The 21911-nt window shown below is 43.2% G+C and overlaps 2 protein-coding genes and 1 non-coding gene across 3 annotated transcripts in view; 1 reads left to right on the forward strand and 2 right to left on the reverse strand.

Moving 5' to 3' along the window:
- The window catches only part of dpp9 (dipeptidyl-peptidase 9), a 174720-nt gene extending 159729 nt beyond the window's left edge, over nt 1-14991 (reverse strand). Inside the window, exon 1 of the mRNA XM_028816596.2 lies at nt 14799-14991. The gene's annotated coding sequence lies outside the window, so the exon portion shown is untranslated. The remainder of the gene's footprint in view (nt 1-14798) is intronic.
- rps28 (ribosomal protein S28) overlaps nt 1-21911 on the forward strand; it is an 892132-nt gene that overhangs the window by 493967 nt on the left and 376254 nt on the right. The gene's annotated exons all lie outside the window — the stretch shown is intronic.
- Nucleotides 15273-15345, reverse strand: trnav-cac (transfer RNA valine (anticodon CAC)). Its single transcript has one exon. It is a non-coding gene; the product is annotated as a tRNA-Val (tRNA).

Below are 21911 nucleotides of genomic sequence, written 5' to 3' on the forward strand. Positions count from 1 at the left end.
TTAGTGATACTGCAGTATAAAAAAAAAAAAAAAAAAAATATCGCATAGGAAAAATAACTTAGCTTTCTTTAATGACGATTTACACAGCATAACAGACGAGGAAGCCATGACAAGACCGTCACCGAAGTGGGAGCCTGGTGTATAGAGCCTGCCATTTTCGAAGCTGCGCTGGAAGGATTTTCAAGATCGGATGACGGTATCTCATATCCGTCCATCGGCTTCAAAGGTGTACCGGGCAATGTTCTAAGGCTTTATACTCTTTCTCCATGTGAAGGCCCCCACTTTGGTAAATCATGTCATTCCAAACAAGGAAAAGTAGATCCACTGTCATGCTGACTCTGACACAAAAATAGTACAATGCCCATTTTGCAGTTGTCCTTAACTTGTCGTGTCTTAAAAAGCTTACCTAGCAGTTCTTACATGGTGAACTCCTATGTGCTAAATCCGGCCTTGTGTTAGCTGTACATGTGAGTGGATTTATAAAATATTTTTTTACAGATCAGTGACATATTAAACTTATATATTTATTACACAAATGCTTTACAGATCACAGTGACATATTAAACTTACATACGTATTACACATATACACAAATGCTGTAATAAAAATGACAGTCCACCAAGAACTACACATAGTAACAGAGCTCAACATAAAGATCTATTATGTCTAATAAGTCAGGCACACACCAGGGTAAGATGCAGTATGGAATACTAATAAAGTTGACAGTGAAATCCAAGTCCATTATGCTCATACACAAATCGCCACTGGAGTGAGTTGTTGATAAAGACTTACCCGTAGCTCAGTGCTGTTAAATCAGAATGAGACTGCAGATAACATAATAAAGTTGGTGTTGTCAGGGAAGCCAAGCTAATCTTCACAGCACACTCTGTACCCAGATTACTATAAAGCCTGCACTTTTACCTTTACAAAGCCATTACAGATGGCAGAAATTAAAAATAACTATCACACAAAGGTGTCCATGCCATAAAGGTAAAATGATGACAGAAGTCTCTGCCCAAATTCAGTCAAAGTACAGAACAACAGCTGATAAATCAAAACACGACAACACAGAGACAAGAGAATTGAAGTCTTTGTCTGCATAGCACTGAAGGATGTCCTGAAGCTATTTTAAGATCCGGACAGGAACTGGATGATTAGGGTACTTTTATCAGTGTAAAAATATATTCATCCCCATGTAACACATATACAAAGTCTACACTACGTCACGGGGTCCACAGCTACACATCCACTTTGATGTCCTCTTTATCCCTCTTAAAGCGGCCAAGCCAAAGACTCAATTAAACACAAAAAAAAAACACAAGGACTAGGATGGTGAAAATGGAAACAAAGGCACTGACTGGATAGACAAGGCAAAATTATCCATATTACTAACCGAGAATGGTAAACCAGATGGCATGGATGCAGGTACACGGCGATGGGACCATGAGACGTACTGCGCAGGCACGTACAGCGCACGTCTCATAAACTGCAAGCGAAGTCGTATCCACCGCGCACGAAGGGGTCACGGCCCAAAAACGAAAGAGCTCAACTGACGCGAATGAGAAATGAAGCAACAACGCGCCCATAGCTAACGACTACCGACACAGCCACACAAAAAAGAGGATTCTGCGCTGCAGCCCAGATTCAAACGGAAGAGGCTACGGCGGCCCCACAGGTCCACAATGATAGTGCGGAAGGCGCAGGCGTCACTGCCATATTGTGAGTGGCACTACTACGGAAGGCGCAGGCGTCACCGCCATATTGTGAGTGGCACTACTGCGGAGTGAAGTTAGGAATAATGTGATGCTTGGGATTGTACAAACCGCTGAACGCTTTACACTGAACTCAAACACAATACAGCTCAACGATACAAACACGAGCCCACCTGGATAAGATCAGTGAACGCAGGCGCCTACAACGCGCGTCTGAAACTGCGGAAGCAAAGCAGGCACGGGTTCAAAACGAACAAGCTCGACTGACGGATATACAAACACGACCCCGCCTGGATAAAATCAATGAACGCAGGCGCCTACAACGCGCGTCTGAAATGCCGCAAGCAAAGCAGGCACGGCTCCAAGACGAACGAGCTCAACTAATGTATTTCAGGATACCCAACTCCGGGGGTAGGCGAGCAAAGCGAGCAGGGGGTGGAGCCCCCCTTGTTAGCTTATAAACGGATACAATCCCATTGTTTCTCCATTCCTCTGGTATTCTCTCCTGTTTACAGACCGTCTGCATTAGATCCCACGACACTTCTAACCTCTCTTCTCCTAAACTGTTCCACATTAAATCTCCGTCCAGACACTCTTCAGGTGTAGCTCCTATCTGGTGAAAGAGCTGCTGACTCTGTCAATGTGTGTAAGGCCAGGTTTATACAGGGTAGCGCACGAAAAACAGAACCATCTCCGACCGGCAGGCTCGAGCTATTATACAGGCGGGTACCGTCGTGATCAAGGAGCCTTCATATCATATCAGCAGCCCCAACTGTGCATTAGTAAGGAAGCTGTGAGCCAGTGGGTACAGACGTGCGTGAAAGAGATCCGGAAGATATATTCTCTGCAACAGAGAATTGGAATAGTAGAGGCGTATGTGTCTACCAGTTCTTTTAAGGAAACGCGGGACATTTTTGCACAGACGTTTCCTGGCATAAACCGACCAGCAAAGAGCGGTATTCATGAGTTGGTTAAGAAGTGGCGTAAGACTGGGTCAGTTGCAAACTGCAAAAAGAATCGGACCCCGTCCGTTTGTACACTTGCAGTCGTTGCAGATATTCAGGAACAGATGGCCAGAAGTCCTAGAAAATCGACACGTAAATTGGCACAGCAAGAAAATGTTTCGCACAGGTCTTGTCAACTACAAATGAAGACATACAGAATGACTTGTGTCCAAGAAGGACAATGACAAGGAAAAACGTGTATTTTATTGCACGTGGCTCCTTCAAACAATTGCAACTGGATTTTTGTATTGCATATCTTTCGTTTCGTGTACAGGCTAAGAAACATACGTCGATGTTGGAGTTGGATATGGTTCGGTTTTTCATGTGCCACCTGGTACTTCATGTGATGCTCCAGCAGACACTCCTGCTACGCAAGCGTTTTACTGTTTATACTTGTGCACGCACTTTACGTAAATCTGGAAGAATCCACCAGGTGGCAGCGAGAGATATCATCACTGTGAGAACAGGTTCGGCTTCGCAGTGTTGTGAATTGCCTGGAGCACCCATTAAACTCCGATGACACCTTACTGCATTATCTCTGAAAAGGATGTTTAATGATTAAATCCATCAATCCAGGGATGTGCCCATTCCAGCTAGCACTGGGCATGAGGCAGAAACAATCCGTGGATGGGCATCAGCTCATCGCAAGGTGAATACAAGCACTCACACACATACACTGGCGTCATTTTAGTGTCACCAAATCTGCATATCTCTGGAAGGAAACCGGAGGACATGGTGGAAACCCAGCAGGAAAACATGTAAACTCCAGGCTGGGAATACCAGCGACGTGACTCCCTGCGAGAGAGCAGTGCTACCACTCCTCCATCGTGTCACCCCATGTGTGTAATTATTAACAGTATTAACGATTTATCTATAAAATGTAACACACATACTTTAATGCATTTCATCATGAGAGTGATATTAAGTATAAATTTAAGGATTCTAAATGTGCAGTGAGTTGGAATATCATCCATTTAATGTGTTCTGTGTGGTGATCTATCGCTGTTTGCCGCTGCTGTCACGTCAGGAGGAAGCCCCAGAAAAAAAAAGATGGCACAAAAGATGCCATGTGAGACTTTTAAAATGTATCGTGTCATTACAATTGGGAATATGCGACGCTTGAATATAAAAGCACCACGAATGCATCTGTATGTCGGCATTTTGCTTCACCACATCGAACCATTCATCAAACATCGAAGCGCGCACATCGATCCTCAAATGTGTCACATGTAGATAGTAAACAGAGACCCAGACGTCACGTTCCAACTTGATCACACTGCGCCCCCCCCCCCCCCCCCGACATTTTGCTCGAGTCTGCAATTTGCGCATGCATAGCGTTAATTTCTGAGGACCTGCTCAGAGGACGTGTCAAATGAACGCTGGGAGCGCGTGGCAGCCATGATGCGTGCGCATATGCATTCTGAGTGTGAAGTATAGATGATCTCTAAAAAGCATTTGAAGAATTTTTTTTGCAGTTTCAAATTACTAATGGCTTTGATAGGTTCATTACTGTGGAAGTGTAACTACCTGGCACTTTGTTCTGAGCTCTATACTTGTCCTGTTAACACTAGTCTCTAGATCAGGGGTGGGCAAAGTCGGTCCTGGAGGGGTGCAGTGGCTACAGGTTTTTGTTCCAACCCAGTTGCTTAATTAAAACACAATCCTTGCCAATAATTTCATTTCATGGCTTGCTAGTGCTTTAACTCTGCCAGGTCAGGGTCTCATATTCTCATATCCAAGATTTTCTTTTTTCCTTTCTAAGGAAATCATCCAAATGATTTGAAGTTTAAAATGGAGGAGTAATTCTCAGTCCTTCTCTTTTTTCTCTTCACTTTCCTTCCCAGTATTCAATTAAACCAAATAGTGCAAGATAAATACACACAGGTGTAATTGGAAACGAGCTAAATGGAGAAATGCTGGTGTGAACATTCCCAGCCCGGATCACAGACAGACACAGGACACCCAAGTCCAAGAACACACACGTTTCATTTCTGCTCTGTTTTACAGCACACACGCAATGCATAAATCACCAATAAAGCCCACTGTCCTTTTCTTTTCTTTCTATTCTGCCGCCTCCACTCCTCTCCCGCAAGCTCTGTCTTCTATCTCCCGACTCTGGCTTCCAGAATGGAGTGAGGAAGCCCCATTTATGTCGTACCCAGATGTGCTCTAACGATTTTCCTGCAGGCCTTCCAGGTGTGGCGGAAGTCCTGCAGGCAATGACTCCGGGAACCATACGGGCGCCACCTAATGGTGGGCACGGGCCCAAACTGGGTTGAACTTCCAAGCTCCAATCCTGTGACACCGATGTAATCCAGGGGGGCTGCCCTCTTGCGTCCTAGGGGAGATAGTGCCCTTCTCCCGGTGCTTTGTTCTCCAGGCGTCCCAGCCGTCCACCACACTGGTTTCTTTTGTCATTTGCATCTTATTGCTAACTAGCCATCGCACCACAAACCCCCACCCCCCCGGCTCCACCCGCATATTAGTGAAACAGGACAGTGAGGGGGCCCCGCCCAGCTCTCTACTCCTGACGTCACACTTCCCCCTCCCCTTGGCCCGCAGCCTCCGTCTCGGATTTGCGCAAATATATTGCTCCTGCAAGTGAACTATGATTCTTAGTGTGATGAGAGAAGTCACAAAATCAACCGGAATGTTCAAACAAATGATGATATAAAAAAAAAAAAAAAAGATCTAACTCCGTTAAGTAGTTCTCTCGTTCGCTAACTAAGCGGAGTTAAGGTTACGGCCCGATGAGTCTCAGATTCGGGCTAATAAATTGGTAACGCAGGCGAACTATGATACTTAACGCGACGAGAAAGTCGCAAAATCAACAGAATGTTCAAGCAAATTATAGAAAAAAACCCGATCTAAATCCGTTAAATAGTTCTCTCGTGAAAAGCGGACAGACAAACGGGTCTAAAAAACTATAAGAAATTTCGCACTTGGACCACAAAATTTTTAATACCGTTTCTTAGAGAGCACCTATGGGCCTAGGGTAACCTACATTCCAAATTTCAAGTCCCAAGCCTTCATGGTTCGTGAGATTTCGCGATGACCGAGTCAGTGGTATTTTGCTTTTATAAATATAGATAAGGAGCTACTAAAAACCATGAATACAGTTTTTTAAGACTAAAATAAGCGATAAGGGTTCAAAACTTAACGAGCGAGACCACTATAATGAAGCGTAAGTGTTACTTGAACAATAAACACTTCTTTTTAATCAATGCGGTTGGACGAAAAGCCTGCAGCTACTGCGGCCCTCCAGGAACGACTTTGCCCACTCTTGCCCTAGACCAGGGGAGGGCAATGTCAGTCCTGGAGAGCCACAGTGGCTGCAGGTTTTTGTTCCAACCCAGTTTTTTTTTAATGAGAAGTCAATTATTGCCGATGAAGCACTTATTGCTTAAGTGACATTTTGATGCTTCATTTTAGTGGTCTCGCTCGTTAAGGGTCCCCAGCCTTAATTGCTTATTTCAATCTTAAAGAGCTGCACTCACGACAAAGCAGCCAGCAGTTCTCCATCTCGCTTGTTTGATTTAATAAAACACTTAATAGAAAATGTGACAGACTGAAAATTATCTGTTTTAGGTTTCAAATCATTTGGATGACATCCTTGGAAAGGAAAAAATCTACGATATAAGAACCTTACATTGCATACTAACAAGCCATAAAATTAAATAAGGTCTGAAATTGGCAAGGATTGGTTTCTAATTAAGCAACTAGGTTGGAATGAAAACCTGTAGCCGCTGCGGCCCTCCAGGACCAACAATGCCCACCCCTGCTCTAAACCTTGTGTAGTCCTCAGCCGGCTCTGCCGTCCGAGAAGAGTACAACACCTGAATAACTGTAAGTCTATAACACCGATATTCTGCTAATTCAATAAAATATGGCATCAAAAGGACCCACAGAAACAATAATGTAAATGAAATGACAAAAAAATAACTCAAGCAAGAAAAACTGAGTTTAGAAACAATTGAACGTGATCCTCGGTCTGTGACCGTGACCTCAAGTCTCCCACCAAACAATGTCATTCTTGGAAGGGCTGCTTTATTTCACAGAGGACATACTGAATGGATTTTTGTTCTATTCAAAAGACACTAACCTGTTCCATTTCACTAAAAGCACCTTCTAAAATACAAATATACACTGTATATTGATTTCTGTAAATAGAGATTACATAAAAAAAAATCAGTATTAATGTGTAGCTAAAAATAAACGCAATGAAATGGAACAAAAGAAAACTTGGTAATTAAACTACCATTTAAAGCAGTGTTAGCATCCTTTCAGAAATAAATCACACAAGAATATAAAGGGCAGATTTGTCATAAAGTTTTTATTCAGCTGCAAAGGATTTTTTTTTTTTTTGAGCAGAACAAATCATTTTATTGATTCAAGAATGGCAGGAAGATCATCGACTCATTTTGAGCTTTTGGACTGGACACATTCCAGCAGTCTTTAAAAAAAGACTCTCCAAACATAAATGAACTATCCTTCCATTTTCTGAACGGTCTTCGTCCACTACAGGACTGTCGTGAGAAGTGTGGCGTAGCGGTTAAGGCTTTGGACTTCAAACCTTGAGGTTTTCTTTCATTTAAACTAGGGGGCTTCACTCGAAACCCCCTCAGCCCCCGCCTGCGCTAGACACGCCAGCCACTTCACATCTCTGCCGCTTGCGTATGTGGATTTCACTTTCACCCAGCAACAAATCTTTTAATTCTCACGGATACGCCTCTTCATTGGGAAGAAACACTACTTTTCCCTGATGGCAACATGACAGACAATCTACAAGTCTCTGTTTAAATCTGAACAATATATTCGATCTCTTTCCGCTGTTCCATTATTTCACCGAGTAATAATTTCCATTTGTTTGCGCTAATGTGTTCTTTACCATCATTTTTTTTGAGACTTTCGAATTTTAGTACTTTCATTATCTCTACCCTGCTCTGCATGTGTATCACGCTAACGTTTTTGAACCTCTTTACAACGTTCTATTTTGTCATCTACATCTCTTTTCATCTTCTACTGTTTGTCTTGCTCACGCTGTAGCCTTGGGCAGGCGCATACCTCGCGCTGCAGCCTTGGGTGCGCGCTCTCTGCACTGTGCTGCACATGCTTTCCTGCGGCTGTGTTGGGTGTGCGCTTTCCGCACTGTTGTGTCGGGTATGTGCCTCGCGCTGCTGTGCCGGGTCACCACACAAATTTTAAACAGGTCCTGGCCCAAAAGGACTGACCAGAATCCTGCCGACTACGCCAGTGTGATATTGACACTGTATAGCGCCCGACTCGACTCACACTGAGGCACTTGTCGGGTCAGGCACTACACAGCTTCTATATCACAATATTTTATATATATACACACACACACACAGGTAGTCCCCAGGTTATGGACATCCGACTCACAACATACGAACGGGCTGCAGCTGCGACGCATGCGCCTCAGTAACTGCCGCTCCGTCATCCTCGGCCTGTGGACGCTGCAACCGGTGGCTGGACGGAGGCGATTTCGCTGCTCGCGCAGTGTAGTGTCCCTCGGGTGACTCCCGGCAGCAAGCGGTTTCACTGCTCGCCCACCACATATGGCTGCCCCGTTCATTTTAGGTGCGCGGCTGGTAATGCTGCAAGTGATCCGGTTGTGGCTGAACGGGGCGGCGGGGTATAGCACTGTAGTGTGCCTCGGATGGCTGTGTGTTGAATGGGGGCGGTGGTGTTATGTACGCTGCAGGCAGCATACTGTAGTGGAGGTGACTGTGAGGTGGGCTGGTGATGAACCGCCCCTCGCTGCCCCCATTCATTCTCAATAGCAAGCCTGCTTGTACTGTTACGCACATAGCAGGAAGTTGTCTCTTGTCAGTACAGGATGGTCCAGATCTAATTATGCAGATCCAGATCGTCTGGATGACTTTGATTTATGCAGGGACTATTCCAGTTCGGCGCAAAGACGATTCTTCATGTCGTCAGTTCGCACACTTCTCGATGGTCCGGGATTTTTCAGGTGATTTTCTATGTAATAAACTGAATAAGTTTAGTATAGCATAATGAAAATTGCATAATTAGATCTGGACCACCCTATACATCAGACATGTTGACGACTGGTGCCTTCCTGCTGTGATAGCTGTACAGTGCTGTGCAGAAGAGCTCATCTTCAACAATGTCTCTGAAACACAAATCTGATGGAAGTGCTGGTGATATAGTAAAGAAAAGAAAAACCATCACCATTGAAAATAAAGTAGAAATAATAAAAAGTTCAGAGAGGTGAAACTCCATCATTCATTGGCAGAGCACTTGGTTACAGTCAGTCAACAACAGCATTTGTTAAAATAATGTACCTGTTCTGACTTACATACAAATTCAACTTAAGTACAAACCTACAGTCCCTATCTCGTATGTAACCAGGGGACTGCCTTTATATATATAAACATTATAAATATAATGCGGTTAGTAATTTAGCCACAATCCCATCCTTGTCACCACTTTTATCCAGCAGGGGGCGCCAGCTCCCTTGTTGGAATAAGTTCTTTTGTAATTGCGGCATGTTACATAACCCGAAACTATACAGATATGATATGAAAAGGCGATACCCCTCCCTTAGTGATACGGCAGTAAGAAATCATACAGGAGAAATAACTTAGCTTTCTTTAATGACGGATTACGCGGCATAATAGACGAGGAAGCCGACGGACAGATGGGAGATACCGTCATCAGATCTGGAAAATCTTTCCAATGCAGCAACAAAAATGGCGGACTCTATACATTGGGCTCCCATTCCCGAAGGACTTGTCATGGCTTCCTCATCTGTTATGCTGCATAAACTGTCATTAAAGAAAGTTAAGTTATTTCTCCTATGTGACTTCTTAACGCTGTATCACTAAGGGAGGGGTATCGCCTTTTTATATTATATCTATATAGTTTTGGGTTATGTAACATGCCGCAATTACAAAAGAACGTATTCCAACAAGGGAGCTAACGCCCCCTACTGGATACATCCCCCTTCCTTTTCCTGATAGGAATGATGAATCACGTTTTCCAGTCAGTTGGGATGATGCCCGACTCCCAAATGGAAGCAAAGATTGCTTGCAATGCCAGAACGATGGCCTTACCACCAGCCTGGAGAAGTTCGCCTAGAATACCACAGATCCCTGCAGTCTTCCCAACCCTCAGCTGGTCCACCAGCTGTGCAATCTCAGTGAGACTGGGGGTTCACAGTTAATTGGAGGATCAGCCTCAAGAACCGCAGACCCAGAGATGTCCAACGTCCTAGCTGGAGGATCAGCTTTAAACAACTGCTCAAAGTAGTCAGCCAAGCTGGTCACAACTGCAGTGTGTGTCATTTATAGTAACAGGAAGGGGCAAGTACTGGAGACCAAATCCACAAATAGGACTTCATAAAGCACTTTTTTGGTGCACAACACCAATCTAAGGTGTGTTTTACAATTTGAGCAGATGTGGCACCACGGGATTATTTAGCTGGGCTAAGCTTCCCCAAAGTGCTTGATTCGATCATAAGTAATAGCATATTGACACTTTACTCTCTGCTTATACTCCCCACTACATTAGTGTGAAGCTAACTCCATGAAGAACTACACCCCTTGCATTTATAAGTGCTTTCGAAACTCCGAAAGGGAATACGATTAAGAAACTGCGCAAAATGCATCGAATTGCAAAGAGGATCAAATAAGCAGACAAAAGCAGGTTCTATCAGCAATTAAATTGTTTCCACTTCTAGCGCAGTCGGGTATACTGCTACTTAATGGATTTTCACCTAGTATTTCAGAAGCCCTGGAGGTCTGGAACCAGAGCCATTGAAGGTTTTGCTGTGTGCAATTGTCTGACTCAGGTTCGCTGATTAAATGAAGCATGAAGTGAAAATAGGAAACTTATAAAGTTTACACAGAGCCGTTTTGAAGTGAACACCATGTCAAGGTGTTTTCATGTTAAGCACAGAGGAAAAAACTCCCTTGGAACAAATTAAGTACTAGCTGTCTATATAAGAGTGGACATTATCTTGAGGATAGTGCTGGGCAGTATGACCAAAATTCTATGTCACGGTATTTTTCAAAATTGAACCGGTTTCACGGTATTCGACTGTATTTTTTCCCATGCATGAGTTAACCACATTTTCCACTGCAATTACTGCAGTAGACTGGCTAAGAATAACCTACTCCACTGTCATGAGAATTGTACATTGTACAAATAAAACATTTTAATGTGCACATATGTATTAATACAGGTTGGCATGGCCCCACAAAGTGATAGTTTTCAAGGGGGTGGCACTAATGAAGAGAAGGAATCCCATTGCATGACAGTTGCAGTCAAAATATAGAACCTTTTTATTGAGCAAATTTTGCAAACAACTTAAAGTATAATTTTGACAACATATTTTCAACCACCCAAAGAGGCATTTAGACTTAGTAAAATATCCAGAGGTGATTGTCAAAAGTTGTATTGCACTGAATAAATGGTAAATATTTTTTGTAAACCAACTACACTTTCTGTTAATGTTAACAATCTCTGCCCACTGACACGTTAAAGTGACTTTTTAAACAACTTTACCATTATTAAACTGCATAATATTTAAACTAATAAATAATAACAATAAAATAAATAATAGTGCAACTTCCAGTACTAATACTGTTACTTCAAAACTTCAAGCCCAGGTACATTACACAGTATTCATAACAAAAAAATAAAACAAGTGCAACTTGGTGATGACATCTTTACCAACTGAACCGTCAAATTGCATTAATATGGACCTTGCTTCGAGCTAAGCTATATACATAAATAATAAAACTGCAACTTGCATTTATAATGCTATTTGTGGTATAGTGGGTCCGTCACTTCAAAAAAAATATGGTCCATTTTTAAATCCAGTTCATCGTGTCCATCTCCATTTGGCGCGATTGCACGACCGCGGAGAGTTGATGATGGTGATTGGGGCGAGTCGCACCTGATCGTTCTCAATTGCTTCATCGGCTTACTGTGAATCGGCGTGTGAATAAGGCGCTGTGCCCACGGAGACATACATTTATGGGCCGGCAGGATAGGGGGAAGGAAAAAAGAAAAGATAGAACACAAGAAGGTTAAAGAAAGGAAAAGGCAGTCATGGGAGACGATCCAGACACCAGGAAGGAGAAGGCAGCACGAGCTGGGGCTCCATGAGGGAGCGCAGGCTGAAGCGATCTACGGGCTGCTAGTTCACCCCACTGACTAAGCGTGTAGAGTGGGGCGAGCGAAACGTAAGACCTCCCAATGGATCTGAGGAGCGCGAAGGAAGACGGCAGGTGTGCCGACCTCGGACGGTCTGGCTGCGCAGTGTGGCAGCAGCCAAGACAAGGGTTGGCAGAAAGCAGTTTGTGCGGCAAAGGCTCTGCCAGCAACGCCAGTGAAGGGTGACCCGTGGAGACAGAAGGTGGTGTGCTGTGATTGGGCGAGGAGAGAGACTGCATTTTAACGGATTTATTTATTATGGATTTTATCCCCACGTTTCACTGGCTTTATGGATTTGCTATTTATTTGGGTACTGTATTTTTCTGAACACTGCACAACGGACACTTTTAGTTTTACTTTGACTGTTTTTAACAAAAGCACTTGAGCACTTTCCACCATCCCCTGGCTTCAATGAGATTTCTCAGCTCATCTCGGTCATAACTATTGACTGTGTTGGTTCAACCAGACTCCCATGTGGGAAGAGAGAGTCTGTAGGGGACCGGCATCGCCACACTATTACACAGTAACCAGGTACATTACACAGTATTGAATAAAAATAACATAAAACAAGTACAACTTGGCTTGCAGTATTATCCTGTAGTATAGAAGCAGTATTCACACATTTAAACATAATGGTCCACATCACACCTTTTAAAACCAAAGTATCTCTCTAGACAACAGACACAGCACCTTTTTTCGTCAAAAGTTCCTCTGTGTCATCATGTTCGACTTTATCGTCCGCTACAGCTTCCATTTCGGAATGTTCTCTGTCCATTTTCACCGCTCAATACCTCCACTAACGCATGTAATCTGTTGCATGCGTATTTAGCGGTGTACCAGTGAAAAAGTTCCCCCCTTAAACAGTTTCCCGCTGTGCCACGTTCCGAATGTTGTTTAGGCTATTTAAACCGGTGTTGCGGTATAAGAAAAATCCATATCATAACAAAAATAAACATTTTTTGGTATGAACCGGTATACCGCCCAGCACTGCTTGAGGATATGAGAGACTAAAAAGTGAAATGCTTGGCATGAGTGTCACTGGCACGAAGCATAAACCCTTTGACTTGATATAGTGACTTCCTACAGTAAGGACCATATTGTTATCCCAGGTCACCTGTCTGTTCAGCAGCCCCAGTCTCTGTTCAGCTTAGTTCAGTATCACTAATATCCACCAAGTTGGTATGCAACTTTGAGTTGTTGACCCGTGACGAGCTGTCCTTCAGGGAACACTTTGCTACAGAGTCTCGGTCTTGCAGATTCACTCCATACAACATCTGCAAGATCAAACCTTATTTAACAGATTATGCAGCACAACGCCTGCTCCAGGCTTTTGGTCTTCTCACTTCTTCAAAAATTTCCTCACGGGACAATACAACAGAATGGAATTGAATTAATATCTTCAAACTGAGAATGTCTGAAGCTTTTTTTCTGACAAAGGTGTTGCTACAATGCTCATACCTTCAGACATTAGATTTAAATTCTTAGCACCGTGCTGCTACGGAGTCTCGGTCTTATAGATTCACTCTATACCTCATCTACAAGAGTATGCAATACAACTCCTGGTCCAGGCTTTTTGGTCTTCTCTCTTCTGGACCACTACAACTCCCTGCTGGTGTGGAGTACTGGCTTGTGTCACCAAGCCGCTGCAGAGGATTTAAAATGCAGCAGCACATCTGGTGTTCAACCAGCTGAGGCGTGCACATGTCACTCCAGACCTAAGACACTGGCTTCCTGTAGGGGCACGAAGAAATGGATCAGCACCTATATATAGTATATGGAGATACTTGTGTGGTCCCATGCTCCTTGTCAACAACTCAAGTTTACCGATTCCACCTCTGCATTATAAATAATTAAAAATATCAGCTAGGTGCTTCATGTCTATCTCCTAACTAGTGGAACGAGCTGGCCAACTCTATTCGAAAATCTGACTCCCTCACTGGGTTTATGAGGCGTTTGAAGACTTGCGTTCAGGGAAACTTCTGTCTAACGGACAGCTATTTAGCTTGCAACTTGCTCCGAGCTCTTCGCTTGTGATAATCAATTTTGTATCCTTGCCCTGTAGCACTTGTTTGTCCCAGACTGATGTTAACTTCTTTGATCACTTTTTTTGGAACTTTGGTAAGCAAATAAATGTAAATATCAGGGCACAGGCTACAACTAAAGCACTGGACAGTGAAATGTCTGGCTCAGAAAGGCTGAAGGAGTCAATAACGGAAACTGAAGGGCTTTACAAAGTGTTTTACTGCCACATCACAGAGCAGTCATTTTCATCCTAGATGTGACTAATAAATGACTGACTCTGGCATCATTGCCCAAATGTGTGCTGCACAGTGAACCAGCAACTTTATGACTACATATAGCGCCTCTCTGTGGGGAACACTAACCCAGAGTGCTCGACTGATATTATATGTGCGCGCGCCTACTTCTACAATTCGCACTTTTGATGGAAATGTGGTGTTTTTGAGGTGTCCATCTTCAGTTTCGCTATGTCAGAGTGGCGTCAGCGGTCGAGTTACCAGCCTTTTCTCTTAAAGCTCTGAAATGATTAAGAGATGAGACGATGGTGTGTTACTTGGGTACCCATCGTTATAAAAAAATGCAGGGACGAAGAAAGAAGCACTTATTGGCCAGAATGACGACGGACAGTGCGAAGCTGCCAGCCAAAATCCGCTGACATGGCAGGAGAAACACAAACACGGGACACGGCCGCCCGCCGAGCTGTCTTTCTACACCAACGGAGTCCCCATTCATTTCTAAGGTTAGCGTTTTGAAGCCTCCTCTAGTCATCCACTCCGTTGTCGTATCAAACTACACGAAACGGGTGTGATTTCCATCCGCCCCACTGCCAACGAATAAATATCCAAAGCCGGGTACTCACAGATCCGGATGCGGCGCCCGGCTTCTCCCCCTCTACGCTCTCCGAAAAGCGATGTGCACAATGAGGAACTAAGCAGCTTGGGTTGAGTTCACAGCGACGATATCTAACAGTTCAGGCGGCTTCCATGGCCTGAACTATAGCGGCAGGAGGAGTCAACGAGCAGATCACGGAAACAGGCACGGCAAAGCCCAGCCAATGTGCCACCTTTGACCCGGAAGAGGAATTCATGTTGGCCACGCCCCCTAATCGTTTCAGGCGCAGACTCAACCAGTTGCTACAACGGCTGCGAGTCCAGCAGTTTGCTTTCGATTTCGTCCCCATCTTGCGGATAGGAGGAGTCGACAAGTCGGTCTTGACTTTTTGAAAACATTGTGCATTTATGTTCGGAAATATCTTGCGAATGATTTATTAGTGAAATATTTCAAGAAATAGGACTGAAACAAAATATATTTACACGAGGAAAAAAAAAAAAAGTGTTTCCGCCCGGGATCGAACCGGGGACCTTTCGCGTGTGAGGCGAACGTGATAACCGCTACACTACGGAAACTGTATTGCTTTAAAGATTCTCAAAAACTACATGAGATTTCCAGTATGTATTTTAAATGTATAAAGCTGTATAATTAATGATTTAAAATGATTAAAAGGTGTGAATGCATGCACATTTTCATTCAAACAGGTTTGAATGATAATATCAATTAACTGATTGCGAATATATATTTGTTGTTAGAAAAATCGTGGAAACTACTACTTTTATCCATCCATTTTCCAACCCGCTGAATCCGAACACAGGGGTCTGCTGGAGCCAATCCCAGCCAACACAGGGCACAAGGCAGGAAACAATCCTGGGCAGGGTGCCAACCCACCGCAGGACACACACAAACACACCCACACACCAAGCACACAATAGGGCCAATTTAGAATCGCCAGTCCACCTAACCTGCATGTCTTTGGACTGTGGGAGGAAACCCACGCAGACACGGGGAGAACATGCAAACTCCACACAGGGAGGACCCGGGAAGCGAACCCAGGTCCCCAGATCACCCAACTGCGAGGCAGCAGCACTACCCACAGCCACCATGCCGCCCTTACTACTTTTAATTAAGCCTTGTTTCAGGTAAGTACATTACAGAAAAAAATAAATATGACAGCTTATGATTGTGAGAAAAAAAAATGTTCTTTTATGCAGTACATATTATGGATAAATATTTTTGTTCATATTTTATTAGTTAAATTACATTTTATTTATTTTACTTTTTTATGATCATAGAACAATAAGCTTACAGAATTTCATTTGTTAAAAAGAAATGCTAACACCTGTGGCCTATAGATCTATATATATAAAATTCTTTTTGCGTTTGAAACGGAAATTACGTATGACTACGTGATATGGAAATTACGTATGAAACGGAAATTACGTATGACCACAGAACATATTATAATACAGGAACTAATCACTTTTTATATCGCCTTTACGAATTGTTATTATTTGTGTGCGCCCCGCCTCGCCCACCCCTCCTCTCTGGACTACAGCGCTGAGCCGTCCGCCGACCAGGCATGTTCTGACAGAGAAGTTTTATTTATTCGTCCACGTGACTGTCACTGAAACTGACACATTGTAACTTTGTTTTAGTTGGCAGTACTTGATAGTAGAAGAGATGAGGAAAACAGCTTTGCGTCTTTCTACTTTTTAACTGCGCCGAGCTGTAAACAATGTGAAGACGAGACCGCCTTCAGCGGCGAGGGGTCGTGAGAACAAAGTGGACGCTGGGAGTTGTGGAATGTCAGCCTGCGCGGCCGAGTCGAGAGCTTCGCAGTTTCGGGCAGCGTCCTCTCTTCTCGCACTGTTTGTGACACTTCAAGTCCCCTGTCGGCTCCTGGGAGAGTGGAAATCTTTGCGAATAAGTGTAATCTGCGCCATCGAAGCAGGACTCTGTTTGTAAATTGCCCTGCACGACTACTTACTGTCCCTTAAGGTGACTGCGGGTCACTAAAACCCCACAACATTCAAGGTTGCTTTTGTGATTAATTATTTTAACAAGTAAATCACAGGCATGTAGTGCAAGGTTGTCAGGCAAAAATTTGGACGATCACATAGAACATGTCATTTCTATACCACAGCGGTCGTGTAGCGCCTTTCACAAGGGATCTACTACTTACCTGTTGTGTTATAGCGCCTTTAAAATGTAGTTTACCCAAAACCACTCCAGTGGTGCTCAATGTATCTTTACTTCTTAAATGTTAATGTTTTACTGTTTAATAACTTATAGACTACATTTTATTTTTTTTTCCCTTGCACTCAGTGAGCAAAGCCACTGGGTAATCAACTTGTTAATTATAAAAATACACTTTAATATAGGATATAATGCTTCTAATCTGTTTATTCAGCAGATTAGTGTACTTTTTTAAAAGGTAACATAAAAAAATCTGATTGGAGCATCCCTAATAATAATAATTCTTTACATTTATATAAGTTTTCTCACTACTCAAAGCGCTTTACATAGTGAGTGGGGAGCCACTTCAGCCACCATTAATGTGCAGCATCCATCTAGATGATGTGACAGAAGCCATTTTTGTGCCAGTAAGCTCACCACACATTAGCTGTTAGGTGGTGAATGGGTGACAGAGATAGCCATTTAAAGACATGGGATGATTAGTGGGCCAGAATAACAAGGCCTCATTGGGCAATTTAGCCAGGACATCTTTAATGACCACAGAGAGTAAGGACCTCAGTTTTTACGTCTCATCTGAAAGACAGTGCCATGTTTAAAGAACAGTGCTGCTCTGGGGCATCGGGATCCACATTCAGACCAAAGTGTAAGCACCCCCTGCTGGCCTCGCCAACACCTCAGCAGCAACCCAAGCTTTTCTTAAATGGCCTCCCACCCAAGTACTAGTCGGGCCTGAACATGCTTAACTTCAGGTGGATGACCTCTTCTGAAGTGCAGGTAGAATGGCTGCTGGTTCCAGAACCCCCTCACCTAAACCCACCTTAATCCCCTCCCCCCCCCCCCCCCCGAAGCCCTCCCCACCCCAAAGGTCCACCTCATGACCTTGGTCTGGATTTAGAGAATGACATGATGTGTCTTTGAATCATTTTTGAAATTTTGTAAAAATTATATTCAATCAAAAGGACGTTACTTTGCAAAAGAAAAAATATTCCGAGCCTGTGGAGTCATCCGATTCTAAATTAAAAATTAATTCTCATTCCTTTTCAATTAGCCCTCGTATTAACAAAATACCCCTATGGGTCTATCCACAAAGTTTGAATGCTTTGCATTTCATTTTCTTGAGTGGATTTTTTTTTTATAAGACATTTTAGGCTGATTATTATCTCAATAAAAATAATCTAACTAAAAAAGAGGCAATCAAAAAAGGAATGCAGAACATGGTTATTTTTATTTATCTGATATGGTTTAGGGGATAGAGTAGCATCAAGAAAAACAGAAAGGTCTGCAGATGGTGTTTATTGATTTGGAGAAGACTTATGATGGAGTGCCACGTCAAGAGGTGTGGAGGTGCATGGGAGAGAATGCAGGGTTGCAGGGTTACCATTTTCTGTGAAGTAAAAAAGAGGACATGTTATGAAAAACTTCCCTTTATTTCAATATATACAGTGGGTATAGAAAAGAACCCCCCCACCACACACACACCTTCGAAATATTCCCTTTTTTTTTTTGCTTTACAGCCTTAAATGAAAACACACACAAAAGACATTTCTTCCCAGCTTTACTTACTCAATGCAACCTCTAACATCCAAGTGAAAAATATCACAGCTACAGTTCAGATAAATTATAAAAAAATCAAAAACAAGACATACTGAAATTAAAGGATCAAATGTCAATGTCATTTTGTTGAACCCCCTTTTGCTTTAATGACAGCCTTGAGTCTGTTGGGATTCTTCTCTATCAGCTTTGCACACCTAGATTGAGTAATATTTGCCCCCCACTCTTCTTTACACAACTGTTCATTGGATGGTGAGCTTTGGTGGCCTGCTATCTTCAGATCTTTCCACAGATTTTCAGTGGGATTTAGCTCTGGGCTCTGACAGGCCACATCAAGACATTCACTTTTTTCTCCTTCAGCCACTGTGTGGTCAATGTTGCTGTGTGCTTTGGGTCGTTGTCATGTTGAAAGGTGAACATTCTGCCCATCTTCAACTTTCTGGCAGAGGGTAGCAGGTTTTCCTCAAGAATTCAACGGTATTTTGCCCCATCCATTTTTCCTTCTACCCTAACGAGGCCCTGCAGCAGAGAAACCCCCCCACAACAGGATGCTGCCTCCTCCATGCTTTACTGTAGGTATGGTGTGTTGTGGATGGTGAGCTGCATTGGTGTACCGTTTGGTATTGCAGCCAAATAGTTTGATTTTGGTCTCATCTGACCATAAGACCTTTTTCCACTTGGCATCAGAATCTTCAAGGTGCATTCTGGCAAAGCTCAAAACAAGCCTTAATGGGGCCTTTCTTGAGAAGTGGCTTTTTCCTTGTGACCCTCCCAAACAAGCCACCATTGTGGAGCACTTGTGAAATTGTTGTCACATGCACACAATGACCACTCTGTGCCATCAAATCCTGTAACTCCTTCAAAGTGGCCATTGGCCTCTTGGTAGCCTCTCTTACCAGTTTCCTCCTTGCTCTTCCATCCAGTTTGGAGGATCCAGGGAGGGTCCTAGTAGTACCAAACACTTCTTTATGATGGACTTTACTGGGCTCCTTGGGATTGATAAAACCTTTGAGATTTTTTTTGTCTCCATCTCCTGCCTTATGTCTCTCCACAACTCTATCCCTGAGATCTTTTGAAAGTGGCTTGTCACCCACAGTCAGTTGTACTAGTAAGCAAGGGAATGAATGCTCCAGGAACAGCTTCACTAATCACATGGATTACAATTGATCACAGGTGGATGGAAGCCAGTAACCGCAATGGGAATGGTGGGCACTTACACCTGATTGAGTTTGAGGGGGGGTCATTTTATTAATCTCAGGATTTCTTGTTTTTTATTTTTTTTAATTCTTCTGAACTGTAGCTGTGATATCTTTCACTTGGATGTTATAGATTGCTTTGAGTAAGTAAAGCTGGGAAGGAGGACCCAAAATTGTCCTCACAGGTGGCGCAGTGGTAGTGCTGCTGCTTTGCAGTAAGGAGACTGTGGAAGATTGTGGGTTCGGTTCCTCCCTGTGAGGATAGCGCTTTGAGTACTGAGAAAAGCGCTATATAAATGTAATGAATTATTATTATTAAGTGAACCCGGGTCTCCGAACTGCAAGGCAGCAGCGCTACCACTGCGCCAGCGTGCCGCCCACCCACTGTATATAATACCGGGCAATTGAAAGTGATAGAGCATCCATCCATCCATTTATCCATTTTCCAACCCGCTGAATCTGAACACAGGGTCACGGGGGTCTGCTGGAGCCAATCCCAGCCAACACAGGGCGCAAGGCAGGAAACAATCCTGGGCAGGGTGCCAACCCACCACAGGACACACACAAACACACCCACACACCAAGCACACACTAAGGCCAATTTAGAATCACCAATCCACCTAACCTGCATGTCTTTGGACTGTGGGAAGAAACCGGAGCGCCCGGAGGAAACCCACGCAGACACGGGGAGACCATGCAAACTCCACACAGGGAGAAAAGTGATAGAGCAGATTTCAAAAATGTATTTCAAACAAACTGTATAAGACAGAAACACATTCTGCACATCATTGGATAGAGGAAAGTTCAAAGTTTAAAAGCACCAGTGAATGCCACCGAGCACCATTATAAACTTTAGAAGTACAGAGCAGAATTTAACAGTAGATGATATATCCCATAATAAGATGTGGATTTGTGTAGAGTCCTGGAGACCTCATCCTTCAAGCTGCCTCCCCCATTTGGCCGTTCCACAGCTGAAACAGTCCTGGACCAGCCAATCCGATGAAAGGACCCCTCTTTCCCACGATTCCTGCGATCCTCTATCTGGGATGACTTTTCCTTAGGCAGGCAAAACAGCTTGGCAGGTGGGCCATGGCACCAAGTGCCACATTTGAGTACCGAGAAGAAAAACAGAATAGGTGAGGGTTATTATACAATTATAACTCTCATGTTACTTATGTTTAAGTGCTAATGACTAACAACAGAGATGCAGTCTGTACAGTTAATCAGCAGCTCTAGTCAGGATATGCTAAACTGAAGTAGTGAGTCTTCATCCGGTATTTAAAAGCTGAGACCGAAGGGGCATCTCTTATAGTAGCAGGCAGACCATTCCACAGTTTAGGGGCCCTGTAACTAAAAGCTCGACCTCCCCCTGTTATTTTATTAATCCTTGGAATCATAAGCAGAGCAGCATCTTGAGATCTTAATGTGCGCTCAGGTTTGTAAGTCATGATAAGTTCAGACAAGTAAGCCAGACCTCGGCCATTTAATGCTTTATATATTAAAAGGAGGATTTTGAAATCTGCCCTAAACTTAACTGGGAGCCAATGTAAGGATTTAAGACCTGGAGTTATGTGTTCGTATTTTCTTGTTCTTGTAATAATTCTTGCAGCCGCATTTTGGATTAACTGGAGGCTGTATAAAGAACAGTTTGAACATCCAGTGAACACCGCATTGCAGTAGTCAATCCTACTAGAGATAAATGCATGAATTAGTTTCTCAGAATCCTGTTTATTTAAAAAGTGCCTTAATTTCCTAACATTTTTAAGATGGAAGAAACATGTTTTGGACAACTTTGTAATATGTGCTTTAAATGACATGCTAGAGTCAAAGATAACTCCTAGATTGCGGGCTGATTCAGTAAAATTGACTGGGTTTCCAACTGAGTTAAATGATGACAAAATATTGTTGTGATCAGCGTCATTCCCTCCAACAATTAACATCTCTGTTTTATCTGTATTTAAAGACAAGTAGTTCTCATCCATCCACTCCTTTAATTCACTAACACAACTAATTAAAGACAACATCGGAGAAACTTCATTTGATTTAAATGAAAGGTATAACTGGGTGTCATCTGCATACGAGTGAAAATTAACATGATGTTTCCTAATGAGAGATCCCAGTGGAAGCATGTAAAGTGAAAACAGTAAAGGTCCCAGTACTGAACCCTGCGGGACACCATATTGAACTTCTGTGTA

The sequence above is a fragment of the Erpetoichthys calabaricus genome, chromosome 12 (assembly GCF_900747795.2).
Source record: "Erpetoichthys calabaricus chromosome 12, fErpCal1.3, whole genome shotgun sequence".
Classification (NCBI taxonomy): Eukaryota; Metazoa; Chordata; class Cladistia; order Polypteriformes; family Polypteridae; genus Erpetoichthys; species Erpetoichthys calabaricus.